The 13,067-nt window shown below is 36.0% G+C and overlaps 1 pseudogene; it reads right to left on the reverse strand.

Annotated features, from left to right (window-relative positions):
• Positions 1–6,847: 6,847 nt before the first annotated feature.
• LOC149213115 (polygalacturonate 4-alpha-galacturonosyltransferase-like) overlaps positions 6,848–13,067 on the reverse strand; it is a 103,466-nt pseudogene continuing 97,246 nt past the window's right edge.

Here is a 13,067-nt window from a genome sequence, read left to right on the forward strand (position 1 = left end):
TAGGTTTACACACACATGCATCTTATGATAGAAGAGAAAAAGTCTCTGCTAGGTACTTTAAACTTTAGATTCAATCTGAGAGAGAAAAAGTAGAAGGAAAAAATAAAATCCAGAGCTGCAACATCGCTATATAAGTGGGGAAAGGAAAAACAAAAGTGATACAATGAATCTGGTTCTTCCTCAATCGAATGAGACAATGAAATTACAAATATGTAATGTAGGAATACTCTAATTGTCATCTGGAATCCAACTTAAACTCTATCCACTAATTCCTATAAGAAAGCTTTCCAGCAACTAATAAAAATATGAATGTAAGAATAAGCCAACTATCAACAACCATATAGGTAAGGCAGGTGTACCCTTCCCTAAGGGCGGGTGACGAATAGAACTGCGAGGTTTTGCCATTAAGTCTAGCAACCTTGTTAGGTCCTTTGGGGGTAGTGCCTAGGCTGAGAGTACCCCAAGTGACCAGGCCACTATGACCTTATCATAAACATGCAGACTGTAATTAAGAGCAAAAGGGATTTAGGAGTGCAGCATACTACATTGAGAGAGCCTCAGGTCACCAGGTGATTAGGAACCTAATTGTAAATAGGCAGACTGTAACTGATCAAGAATTGTCACATAAAATATTAAATTTGTTGAACCCCAAACTTTACCAACTCACACCCAAACAATAAATGGATATGGAAAAAAAACTGAAATAACTAATTTGAGGATGTTCTAGTTTCAATTTTTCCTTGAAATAATTTTCCTGACACTATTGGAAAAACAATATATGTAAACCAATCAAAATGTCCATATCCAAAAGAATGAAAGAATATGAAGATGGAGAGTGGGTTTACTGCAAAAACCACTCTTTTCCTCAAACCCACTCTCAAGGGTTGCAACAAATCATTCTCAAGTGGCCCACGGAGAAGCAAAATCCAATCAATCCACAGATGCACCAATAAATAAAAAAATTAATACATAGAGAAAGGAATGGGCAAAATGTTTTAAAAAAAGATAAGAAAAAACCAATTTAAAAATAAATAAATAAAATAAAATAACCTCAAAAAGCAGTTTTTAGAGTGCATGAGAACTTAACCTCTCAAGCTCATCCTGGATTTCCTGCACCTTTTCAATGGAGAGAACAAGCTCACCGTATATGTTATCTTCCTCTTCCCCTTTTGATCTCTTGGACTTGTCCATCCTGTTCAGTCCTTCTGACCCAAAGTCCTAAAAATCCAATAGAGTCGAAGGCATAGGCAGAGTGGTGGAGAGGAAATGGTCATAGCATTCATTATTACCTCCAGAAACGTTGCACGCTCCATCTTGCCATCCTCAATGAAGAAAACTTCCAAAGCTTAAAATTTAGATCCTATCATTCATTATTACGTCCAGAAATGTTGCATGCTCCATCCTGCCATCCTCAGTGAAGAAAACATCAAATGAAATATTATCATTAAAATACCAAACAAGTTGTTGATTATTTTTTACTTCCACCTACAAAAGAGCATTTTCCAGTCCAAGAGATATGCTTTGAAATAGTACCATTAGTAGCAGTGTGTGCGCTGAGCTACTAGGCTCCAATGGTGGCACCTAATTTACCAGGAACGAAACTTAGGAAAAGGACTCAAAATATATGTGCATCTACATCCTATTAAACTAGCAATATTAACAGTAAATAGAACTAATATATCAACTATTTTCACATTTTATGAACTGTACCTATAGAGGTCCAGTAGCTGCAAGACCAAAAGACTTATTCTAAAGCTTCAAGCTGTAAAAATTTTTACCATCGCACCATATAAGCTTCCCATTGATATGAAGGCCTTGACATACTGATCATGCAAGTAAAATAGGCAATGGAGGCCTGCACAAAGCATTAACCAAATATCAAAAGTTGCTTTAATCAGGTTGACGCTTATCATAGTAAATATAATTCACATCTAACAACAATAAAGCCAAATTTTTCCATTTGTTATTTACAAAATGAAATGGAATTGACTATCTAATACCAACCCAGAGCCTACTTCTCACTAATCTTTAGGGGCAAGTGCATTGCCTAAACCTATCAAATAACTAAGAAGATCTAGAACAAGAGGTGGAGTTGCTGCTATGGGTACTACTTTTGATTAAACATTGGGAGCTTTGGCAGGTGAAACATTGATTTCTGTCTCAGTGTCTAATAATTCATCATATGGAAGGTAACAATTTACTTGCAAGTTTGGAGGTAACAAGGTACAAGGTACATATGGAAAGACATATGGGAGGTAACCTGTACAAGCATAAAAAGTGCTTAGACGAATATATGTGTGCTGTGACTTCTCAGCAACATCAAGGAAAGACTTAATTTCAAAAATACATTCTTTAATGATCTATGTACCTATTACTTAACACTTCAGATAGAAGTGTTGAGCATGAAAACTGCCAAAAATACATATTATTATTAGACATATTGGAAGAAAACTCCTTGAACTAAGCATAAAATATAATACTTATACTAGAAAATCCCATACAAATGCAAACATCTCAAATAGTGCCAGATGAACTTAAGCCTTTTCATTGAAATAACTTACCACTTCTCTGGTATCCATTTTAGAATCCAAACTAAATCCAAAAACATAGAAGACTAGCCATTCTTGAACTTCTTTCCTTCTCATTCTCCAATTCAAAATGGTGAACCCCATGCTTGTGATCATAGGGCATAATAGAAATGGCATCCAACAATCCAGATGATGCCATCAGCTGCAAATCCTTCTATTCCAAGTATTTATTGTAGCTTTTTTGGAGGATATAGAGCTTGTACCATGCATAGGCATGATACAAATGACTTCCTAATATCTAAAATATCTTTTTTAACTTTGAATAGTAGATTGTCATCATTTGAGGTTCAGGAATATTCTTGACCATACACAAGGCCATGCATATCTTCTATAGAGTGAAAAGCTTCCTACATATCATATGCCATCTATCATAAGAAATAGTATAAGGCAAAATATATTAAAAATAAAAATAATTTAGCTCACAGATTCTATAGTAGGTTCATGAAATTTCATTCAACCCAAAGCTTCCTCTGCAATAGGGTATTCTCCAATTATAATTCCTACAAGATCAAACTATATCAACCTTCCCATCTAGACAAATATAATCTTATATCTAATTCAATAGATAAAATTTTAGATTTCTTCGATAGTGATACCTTCTTAAAGGTGTGCCAAAAATCTACTCAACATGACATTATAACTATTTACATCATGGGAAATATGGGTAAACTCCCAACCAAATATAAATGGTTTCTAGAATATGATTTTTCTATACATTTCCCTCATCCCATTTCACAATGGAAGCCAACAATCTAGATGATGCCATCAGCTACAAATCCTTCTATGCTAAGTATTTATTGTAGCTTTTCTGGAGGATATAGAGCTTGTACCATGCATAAGCATGATACAAATGACTTTCTAATATCCAAAATATCTTTGTTAACTTTGAATAGAAAATTGTCACCATTTGAGGTTTAGGAATCTTCTTAACCATACACAAGGCCATGAATATATTCTATAGAGTGAAAAGCTTCCTACATATCATATGTCATCCGTCATAAGAAATAGTATAAGGCAAAAATACAATAAAATAAAAAATTTAGCTCACATATTCTACAGTAGGTTCATCAAATTTCATTCAACCCAAAGCTTCCTCTGTAATAGTGTATTCTCCAATAATTAATTCCTACAAGCTCAAACTATATCAACCTTCCAATCTAGACAAATATAATCCTATATCTAGTTCAATGGATAACATTTTATATTTTTAGCCCCCATTCGATAATGATACCTTCTTAAAGGTGTGTGAAAAATCTACTCAACATGACATTATAACTATTTACATCATGGGCAATATGGATAATATCCCAACCAAAGATAAATGTGTTGTGCCTTTTTCCCATAAGAATTTATTAGCATACCCTTTTTAGTAGAGAGAAGATCCTTTGGATAGTGGGATACAATCTTTAGTTCTTGTGAGGGCATCCAAAAATCACCCTTGGACAATTAACTGCTAGCATCTTTACAATAGTTTTTGCTCACTAACTTGATACTTGTCCCAGGGGAGTTTTCCTTGGGGGTCTTTTGCCCAACACTTTGCCTTAAGGTAAAAGTGTGTATACATTATTGTATGTAATCTTGATCTTCCATATTATCAATACAAGAAGATATAGGTCCACAAGTTGAATATGTAATAAGTGCGAAATCAGACAGCTCAAATTGTTCACGCTTTGTGTTTTCATCGAAGTTGCTGATGTTGCATGTTCTTCATCAGAATTTGTCCATATTTGTCCATACTGTTGTATTTTCTTTTTCTACAGTACAACTTTCATCCACACTGCCCCTTGAATGCGATTTCTCCTCATTCATTTGTTCAACCTTATCCTCATTATACATCATACTGGACAATCATGATTCTAGTACAGAACAACCTCTCGATATTATTGGTGAATAATTATAGTTAATGGGTTCTCATGTAACGATTCCCAATACCAATGGATATAATTTGAATCACTCAAGTAATGAATCTCAATTTAACAACATTATAATATAACTACATTCTACCATAAATACACATCAAGAATGCTCTGCGTTGTAGATTTCAGCACCCATGTATTCAATGGATTTATGGGAATGAAGGGAAATTGGAAAGCCAATGATCTCCTACAGTTATGTATGGCCTTGTCTAGTACCTATGGCCTCTTACACAACCAATATCGAGCTCAAACTCACCCTAGCAAATGAAAATAATGCTCAGGGGAGAGGGAAACGACTCTAGTAAGTAGAAATCCACCCAAGAACGCTTAAGAGCACTCGAGGTAAGGAGAGAGAAATTCTTAACAGACGTATAGAAACCAAATTAGCAACTCCTTGAGGAAATGCAACAGCTCTAGATCCATGACAGTTAATCTCTAACTCAACAAGAAAGCGGATTATGAGTAACTCAGAGCTGATGCATTTCATAGAGCATCAATCAGTCAAGAGTTTCTGAATGATGCTAATAGAAATTCAACGGAGAGTTATTTATTTCAGCCATGAGCACAAAGAGAGGGAACACATATAATATAACTAATTAGTAAGAATGATGATAACTCATACACCATAAGTTTATTATATCTTAGGAACATATATTAGATGAGAGCCTAGCACATTGCCTTCATTATCAAAAGAGAGATGTCCATGTGAAAATTAACCCTCGCTCCATGTGAGACTATTGGAGCACAGCTACTATGGGAAAATGAAGGAATTGGTCATGGTAGTTAAACACTAAATTGAGCTAGTTTCAGTGTTGTTCAATTAGTGCTATTGCATCTTGTCACAGGCAAAGATTGCAGGACATTTCAACATTACAAAGGCATTAATCCAGGCATAGTCTCTCTTTGTTTAGTTAATTCAAAGCTCATGAAGAATGATATCTAGGCATTTTAACCTATATTCGACCTCTTTTGTGTAGCAACCAAGAAAGTGAAAAAGCTCGAAGTCTGTAATCCAACATGAGAAGAAAAACTAAGGATAAAAAGCAGTCTACAACACTTGAAGAAACCGAAGTCTGTGACTAAGCTGAATCTCAATCTAAAGCTATCTATTTGCAGTAGGATCTGAATATCTGTGGTAAAGAGTCAAGGGTTTGTTGTAGTAGCCGAAGATCAGTAATAGAAGGCAAAGAGTTTGTAATTGGAAGTTAGTGTATTATAATAAGAGACTAAACCTTCAATAAGGACAGAAATTCAGAAGCTACTTCTGACTTTGACTAGGCAGAAGCTAATTTTGCCCTGGATTGTTGGATTTTCCCCTATTCCAGTTATATCTTGTTTCTCCCATTCTTTAAGATTAAATACATTCATCCCATATGCCCAACCACAAGCATTAGGATCAATGTGCCTGGCTATGTGTGGATTGGAAAAATTAAAGTATTTGTCAAACGGGAGAAAGCTTTCTCCACAAGTTTCCACCGAATCATTAACCTTTCCATGAAGATCTACTAAACACAAGGGCATCAATTATTTTTGCACCACAATATCATCATCCAAGAAAAGGATCTTGTCCATTTTGGGATAAACTTGTGGAAGATAGAAAGGAAGATGATTTAGCATGGATAAATATTTTGGATTTATATATTTTAAATTGGAGGAATGTGTTGAGAGTGTAGTCGAGTGATCTACCTTTAAATAATACTCTTTGATAGCTATGGATTCAATTTGGCTAAGCACAAGGCAATAGGAGGAATTGATCCATTTAAAATCATCAACATTTTCTACATGTATTGTAGCTTTCCCTGGGGGATTAAGTAAAAACCACATTTTCATGGCCCCAAAATTTAACTTGTCTATGATGAGATGAAATAAATGTTCCTCAGATTCCTGCAAACACATGTAAATCACCTACAATGAAATCCAAATATTAAATGTAAAATGCGGCAAAACTATTCAACTTCTAAACTTTAGAGTAATTTAAATTAATAACACTTCACCTTAGCATTCACGACCGTTGAATTCACAACCACAGATGCAACCAATACATTGTCAAAAAATAATGCATAGTGATAAAGAGTTGGATCCTCTAGCTTGTCCTTTTTAGGAAATTATCACTTTTCAAGAGGAAGAAAGTAATAATCTATGGTCAATCGCATGGACAAGCAGTGCAGGCCCTTGGGAACAGACTTTGTTTCCACCTGACTTAAAAATTTACTTTGCTTTTCCAAGGTCCTTACTTGCTTGTCTGCAGACTAAAGCATGGATTGCAACTTCTTTGTTACTATCGTACAACCATAAAATTGTTCTCTAGCCTTGGATAGGACATGACCGATAGCCTTGATCTTTTCAGCTGCACAGAAACATTCATATCAATTATCGGTCATGAAAAAGAGAATGAAAAGCAGAAATATTGACACACAGACGACAACTTTAAAAGAAACAAAGGATATGAATGCCAAATGCAAATGGAAGCACTTACTACTTTTGATTTAGAAGCAACCAATGTGAAAATCCAGGGGGTAGTGTTCCAAGCTTCCACAACACTCTATCCTCATTGACCCATTAAGTTTTCTATCTAATTACTTCAGATTTACTTCAAATACTTTAAAGTAAGCATCACAAGGATTAACATAAATAAACCACACTACACACTTACCATGTTCTGCCACTTGTATTATATTCCAGTTATATCTTGTTTCTTCCATTCTTTGAGATCAAATACATTCATTCCATATGCCCGACCACAAAAATTAGGATCAAAGTGCCTGGTTATGTGCGGATTGGAAAAATTAAGGTATTTGTCAAACTGGGGAAAGCTTTCTCCACAAGTTTCCATTGAACCATTAGACTTTCCATGAATATCCACTGACCACGAGGGCGTCAAATCTTTCTGCACCACAATATCATCATCCTAGAAAAGAATCTTTTCCAGTTTGGGATAAACTGGTGGAAGACAGAAACGAAGATGATTTAGCATGGATAAATATTTTGGATTTATAAATTTCAAATTGGAGGAATGTGCTAAGAGTGTAGTCGAGTGATCTGCCTTGAAATAATACTCTTTCATAGCTGCGGATTCAGGTTCGTGAAGCACAGGGCAATAGGAGGAATTGAGCCATTTAAAATCATCAGCATTTTCTACATGTATCGCAGCTTTCGTTAGGGGATTAAGTAAAAACCACATTTTCATGGCCCCAAAATTTAACTGGTCTGTGACGAGACAAAATACATGTTTATGAGATTCCTGCAAACACATGTAAATCACCTATAATGAGAACCAAATATTAAATGTAAAATGCAACAAAACTGTTGGACTTCCAAACTTTAGAGTATTTTAAATTAATAACACTTCACCTTAGCATTCATGACAGTTGAATTCATAGCCACAGATACAGCCAATACATTGTCAGAAAATAATGCATAGTGATAAAGAGTCGGATCCTCCAACTTGTCCTTTTTAGGAAATTTCGCGTTTCAAGGGCATGCAATTAATAATCCATGGTCAATCAAATAGACAGATAGTGCAAGCCCTTGGGAAAAGTCTTTGCTGCCAGCTGACTTAAAAATGTACTTCTCTTTTTCAAGGTCCTTACTTGCTCGTCTGCAGACTGAGGGATGGGTCGCAACTTCTTTTTTACTATCCCACAGTCATAAAATTGTTCTCTAGCCTTGGATAGGACATGACCCATAGCCTCGATCTTCTCAGGTGCACTGAAACATTCATATCAATTATCGACCATGAAAAAGAGAATGGAAAGCAGAAGGATTGACACATAGACTACAACTTTAAAGGAAACGAAGGATATGAACACCAAATGAAAATGGAAGCACTTACTACTCTTGATTTAGAAGCAGCCAATGCAAAAACTATTACCTTCGAGGTAGATCAGAATCTGCATTAGCCTCACCCAATGTACGCTGACGTTCTTTAATATGAAGCATCAATTCATGGTATAAATCAAGATTATTCCTAGCCTGGGGAATGCTTGAATACACCCTAGCCATGATGACTTGGTCTCGCATCAATCTAACAGTGGAGTCAGAATTCTCGTTCTCATTCTCTCACGTCCGAATGGTGTATTTTCCTAGGACAACAAAATCTACATTCTTGGAATGTTTAATTACTGCATTTTCAAGGTCAACTTGTTTTTCTTCATCCTATTGAATCGGCTCTGTTGACGTTTTCCCCCTCCTCTTTTGTCTCAATTGTTGTAAGCATTAAACTACTATAAATTAAAGCATACTATGCTAAAACCTAAGAAATATAAATTTGTTCTATTGGAGAAGTAACATTCAAAAAGGATTTTGGAAAATAATATAACAATTCCCTTTTCCATGAGAAAAAAAGTAGCGATCTAGTGCAGCAAAGAATTTTACCCTCCATAAAACTTTTGTTGGACTTTCTTCAAGCTGCAAATGGTCTCCACTACAACAACAATTGTCTTGAGAGTTTGACTATACATTACCTTATAGTAGGATACCAACATCATAGATCAGTTAACCAGGGAAAATCAAAAGTTACCATCAAGAGCATTCTCTTTGACGTCTCGATGTTCACTTCCTTTGTCATCCTCTTAAAACCCCGTAATAAGTTCTTCGCCATTGGAAGTTTTTTCTACACCTTGTCATTCATTTTACCCCCCTCAGGATTTTCCTTTCCTTTTTCACTAAAGATCACACCATCTTGTTCCAAATGTAACTTTTCTAAGCTGTCTCCAGAAGTCGTTTGCCTCTGCTTGATGTACACCGTTAGAAATAGAGAAGCACCCCTGCCAATGTTAGTTTTCACTTCCTGATTAACACAACCCTACTCAACTACATAGATCATAATCACACAGGTTTCCTTACATGTTCAATAGAGAAAATAACTAAAATCTTCACCAATCTTACCTCAGAGTTAGTAATATCCATTTCATTTACTTCAGAGGGATTTTCTAATACCCATGAGGAAGATAAATCATTCCGTCCAACAATATTAAGGTTTAGAGTTCCCGAGTTCTCTGTGTTAGCTGTTATGACATCAATCACCTACCCAGTAAATAAAATTTATTTTCAATTCTCTACTCAATAGTAGAGAAATCAAATTTAAGATATCTAAATGTAGCAGGTTTCTTATACTTGCCTCCTTTGGGAAGAGAGAGTCAATGCTCTTTGTTAAACTCTACTTTCTCCAGTCATCTACCTGTTCGTGTGAACCCCACAGGTAAATAGATAAGAGTGATTTTAAACATATGAGAGAGCTCTAATATACTCAATGATTCCTCTCTATTTCAATCCACTCAGGTCGATTAAATTTCAGTTTACAGACACTATTTATTTTCTAGGATTAGACTAACATAAGTGCAAGTGCATTGCCCAGATCCTCAAAAAGAACAAAATGGCCATAGAAATATAGAATCAGTTTTCAAGATGTGGAAAGAGAATACCATTCTAACAGATCCATCTCCTAAGAAGTTGTGCCCTACTATTTTAAATGACAAAAAATGCATAAAAGGTCAGGTAGAAAGTCTTGATGGAGAAGAATATCTATAAAAATATTGAAATGCTAAAAAGGGGGTTGCTTTGCTATCATGCATATGCTAAGATCGAGATTTCATTACAAATCAATAATAAAATGGTGTGTATAAGATCTATCTTTTGTTTTGGCCAATGTGCTCTGAACACTATAAGAATAGTGTGAAAATGATATGCATAGCAGAAAGTAGCTAGTGAACAAGATTGTCATTGTGAATCAGGTCTAGGTTGGGTGGATCAGAACTGGATTTAGCATTATGGATGGAAAGTGGGTCTGGCTGGAATAATGAGTGGACGGGAAGAATGATTGTTACCCTTCCCACCTAGATTCAATTCCCATGAGTAAGATGTTGAACTGAACTCTTAACAAATATATTTTTATAATACCCGTCCAACTTATGCAGAAACCAGCGCACACTTAGTACATCCTCCTTAGAATGAGGAGTGCCCAGAGAATTCACCGCGCAGTTGCCTAGCAAATTTACCAGCCATATGCATTTCCTTTGTTAAAAATGGAAAGAGAATTGTTATTTATTGCTATGAGGATGAAGGATTTCATTATCTTTGGCAAGGGAAATTACCATAGGGGCAGTTGGTAAAACCTTTGGTCTTGCATGAGAGAGGTACAAAATTTGAATATTTCTCCTAGTAGGTATTATACCGTGTTAATTCAGAGATAGAATTCACAGTTTCACATAGATCAAATGAAAGGAAACCTATGAAGAAAACTCACAAAATTTCTCGAAAAATGCTAGAGGTGCTAAACTTTTGACAATAAGTGAGGAAAGTAAGTTTGATAACATCTACACCTTCAGATCCTGCGAAAAAGCTAAGAGGAAAATCAAATTCCAAAGTAGGTCCATGGTGTCTTGGTTCAATGGTTAACTGGGGGTGGTGAAGGCAAATCAAATTTCGAAGCAGGTCCATGGGGTCTTGGTTCAACTGTTAACCGGGGATGATGATAATTCCCCGCCAAGGCTCAAATCACATAAATACATTGTTCAATGGGTTCTCAATGAAAGGGATCTTTCTAAAATAGTATAAGATGACTACACTTCATTGTAATACTACCAGATTAAGAAAGGCCATGCTTGCCAATAAAGATAAATTAAACACTAACCCACCCCAAAAAAAGAGACAGAAGCAACCTGACGAGGGAAGAGGGCAGGAAGAAACTTATGAGTGAGGGAGGAGGGCAAGAAGAGGCTTACCAGTGAGGGACGGGGGAAGGAAGAAGCTTACTAGCTGCAAATGTAGATGCAGAGTGACGAAACCTAGCTTCCAGAAAAACCAATGGAATGACCACAAAGATAACAAGGAAGCCCACCATAGCTATTCGATGATGAAAACCCCGACCTCTCCATCCTCCATTTCTACCACGCTGGTAGCCCTACCACCCTCCATTCCACACACCTCCTCTTTTCACAGGCATCTTTAGCTCTCAACCCTAACACCACTTTTCTCCTTCTCCTCCTCCTAAACAGATATCGAGCAATGCTACCCTTACTCAATCGTAATCCTCTACATGAAACCCATATCATGGTTAGCAGAAATATATGAAGTCAAAAACAACCAAAAAAAGCCTTAGATCTCATATATACTTCAGAGCGTTTGATAGAAAATTTTACGAAAGCCATTAGAAATGGATAGATCAATCGATTTCATGCAGTTTTGAGAAAGAAAGGGACACTGACATGGTAAAAACCTAGATGAAAATGGGCATAGGGGCTGGAAGTAGACAGGTTTGAAGGTCTCTATCTATTTTAGCCTTTTTTGTTAAAAAACCAGCGGCAGCGTTGGGTATATATGATGTCGCTCAACTTACTAATTTAACTGAGCAGGTACCGACTTGCCATGCCTTATATTGAGCATGTAAAGGTAAAGGGAATGCTAGGGGGTAATTTGATGCAAATCAAAGGTGAACTATGCCTCCCTGAATGCACATCATGAGATTGTGTTTAAGATTTGCGATTTTGAAGTTGCAAGAATACTAGAGTGTAAGCACAAGAGAGAATCTAAACATATTGTGATGTAAAATTTAAAATGGTGACTTGTTCATTGATTTCTCATTCAGAATGAAGAGAAAAAAAATTGATGATTGCGGGAGAGAAATGATGAGTGTTCTATTGAGTAAAGGAAATACATCATTTTGAGGCCATTGATAGATCTTAATGGTCTGGGATGCCAGTGTTAGTAAAACCTTACCTAAATGCCTTATGACTACCACATGGATAAGTGTTACACTTACATTATTGATGCACTAACCATAGGGGGTTGGTATAATATTCATGGTTATGGGTGCTTACAAAACTGGGTTTTCATATACCTATGAAGTGAAAGGGAAGCAAGTACCCTTTCTTCAAGATAGGACTAAGGTTGTAAGCTTTATACCAGCTGACAAAGAAAAATTTCATTAAAGAATACATTTTACACATCCTGTGTCCATTAATACAAACCGGTTTATAAACAAAGCATTGGATTAATGTCATATCACTTCTAGAAGCTGTTTTGATTCTTAGAAAACATGTTGTATGTTGTCGTCTTCTTCAAATTTTGCACAAGAAATATTTGGTCCTTTAACAAGACTCAAGTGTGCCAACATGGACTGAAGAAGAGGTTATTAGCATTGCAAACCATCTTCTCAGATCAGTATGTCAATTTTAAATTTAGCATAAATTAGCAATAAAACATATGATGTTCTAGAAGCTAAAAGACAGACAACACAAGAATCTACAACTTCTTACCTTTATTGTTGTCATGTTTAGCTTGCCACACCAGAATGGTATCAATGTTAAGGTGAGGGCAAGCCCAAGCAAGGAAGAAAGAAATCACAAGAAGTTTTTTGACAACATTGACCTCCTTCCTCTTCAAAGATTAGTCATCGTGAAGCACTAAATCTCCTACTGCAAAATTCTAGGTTGGAGATCCCAGAAAGGAAATGAGATCAAGGCCTCATCAATCAAGCATCTCTAGGATAGATCTCTCTGTCAAATTTTTGGTCAAATTGTCTATATCTAAGGTCTCTTGTCATGACTACAACCAGGAAGCTTTG

The sequence above is a fragment of the Pinus tabuliformis genome, chromosome 1_1 (assembly GCF_031772625.1).
Source record: "Pinus tabuliformis cultivar Carrire ecotype Pingquan chromosome 1_1, CPIR1, whole genome shotgun sequence".
NCBI lineage: Eukaryota > Viridiplantae > Streptophyta > Pinopsida > Pinales > Pinaceae > Pinus > Pinus tabuliformis.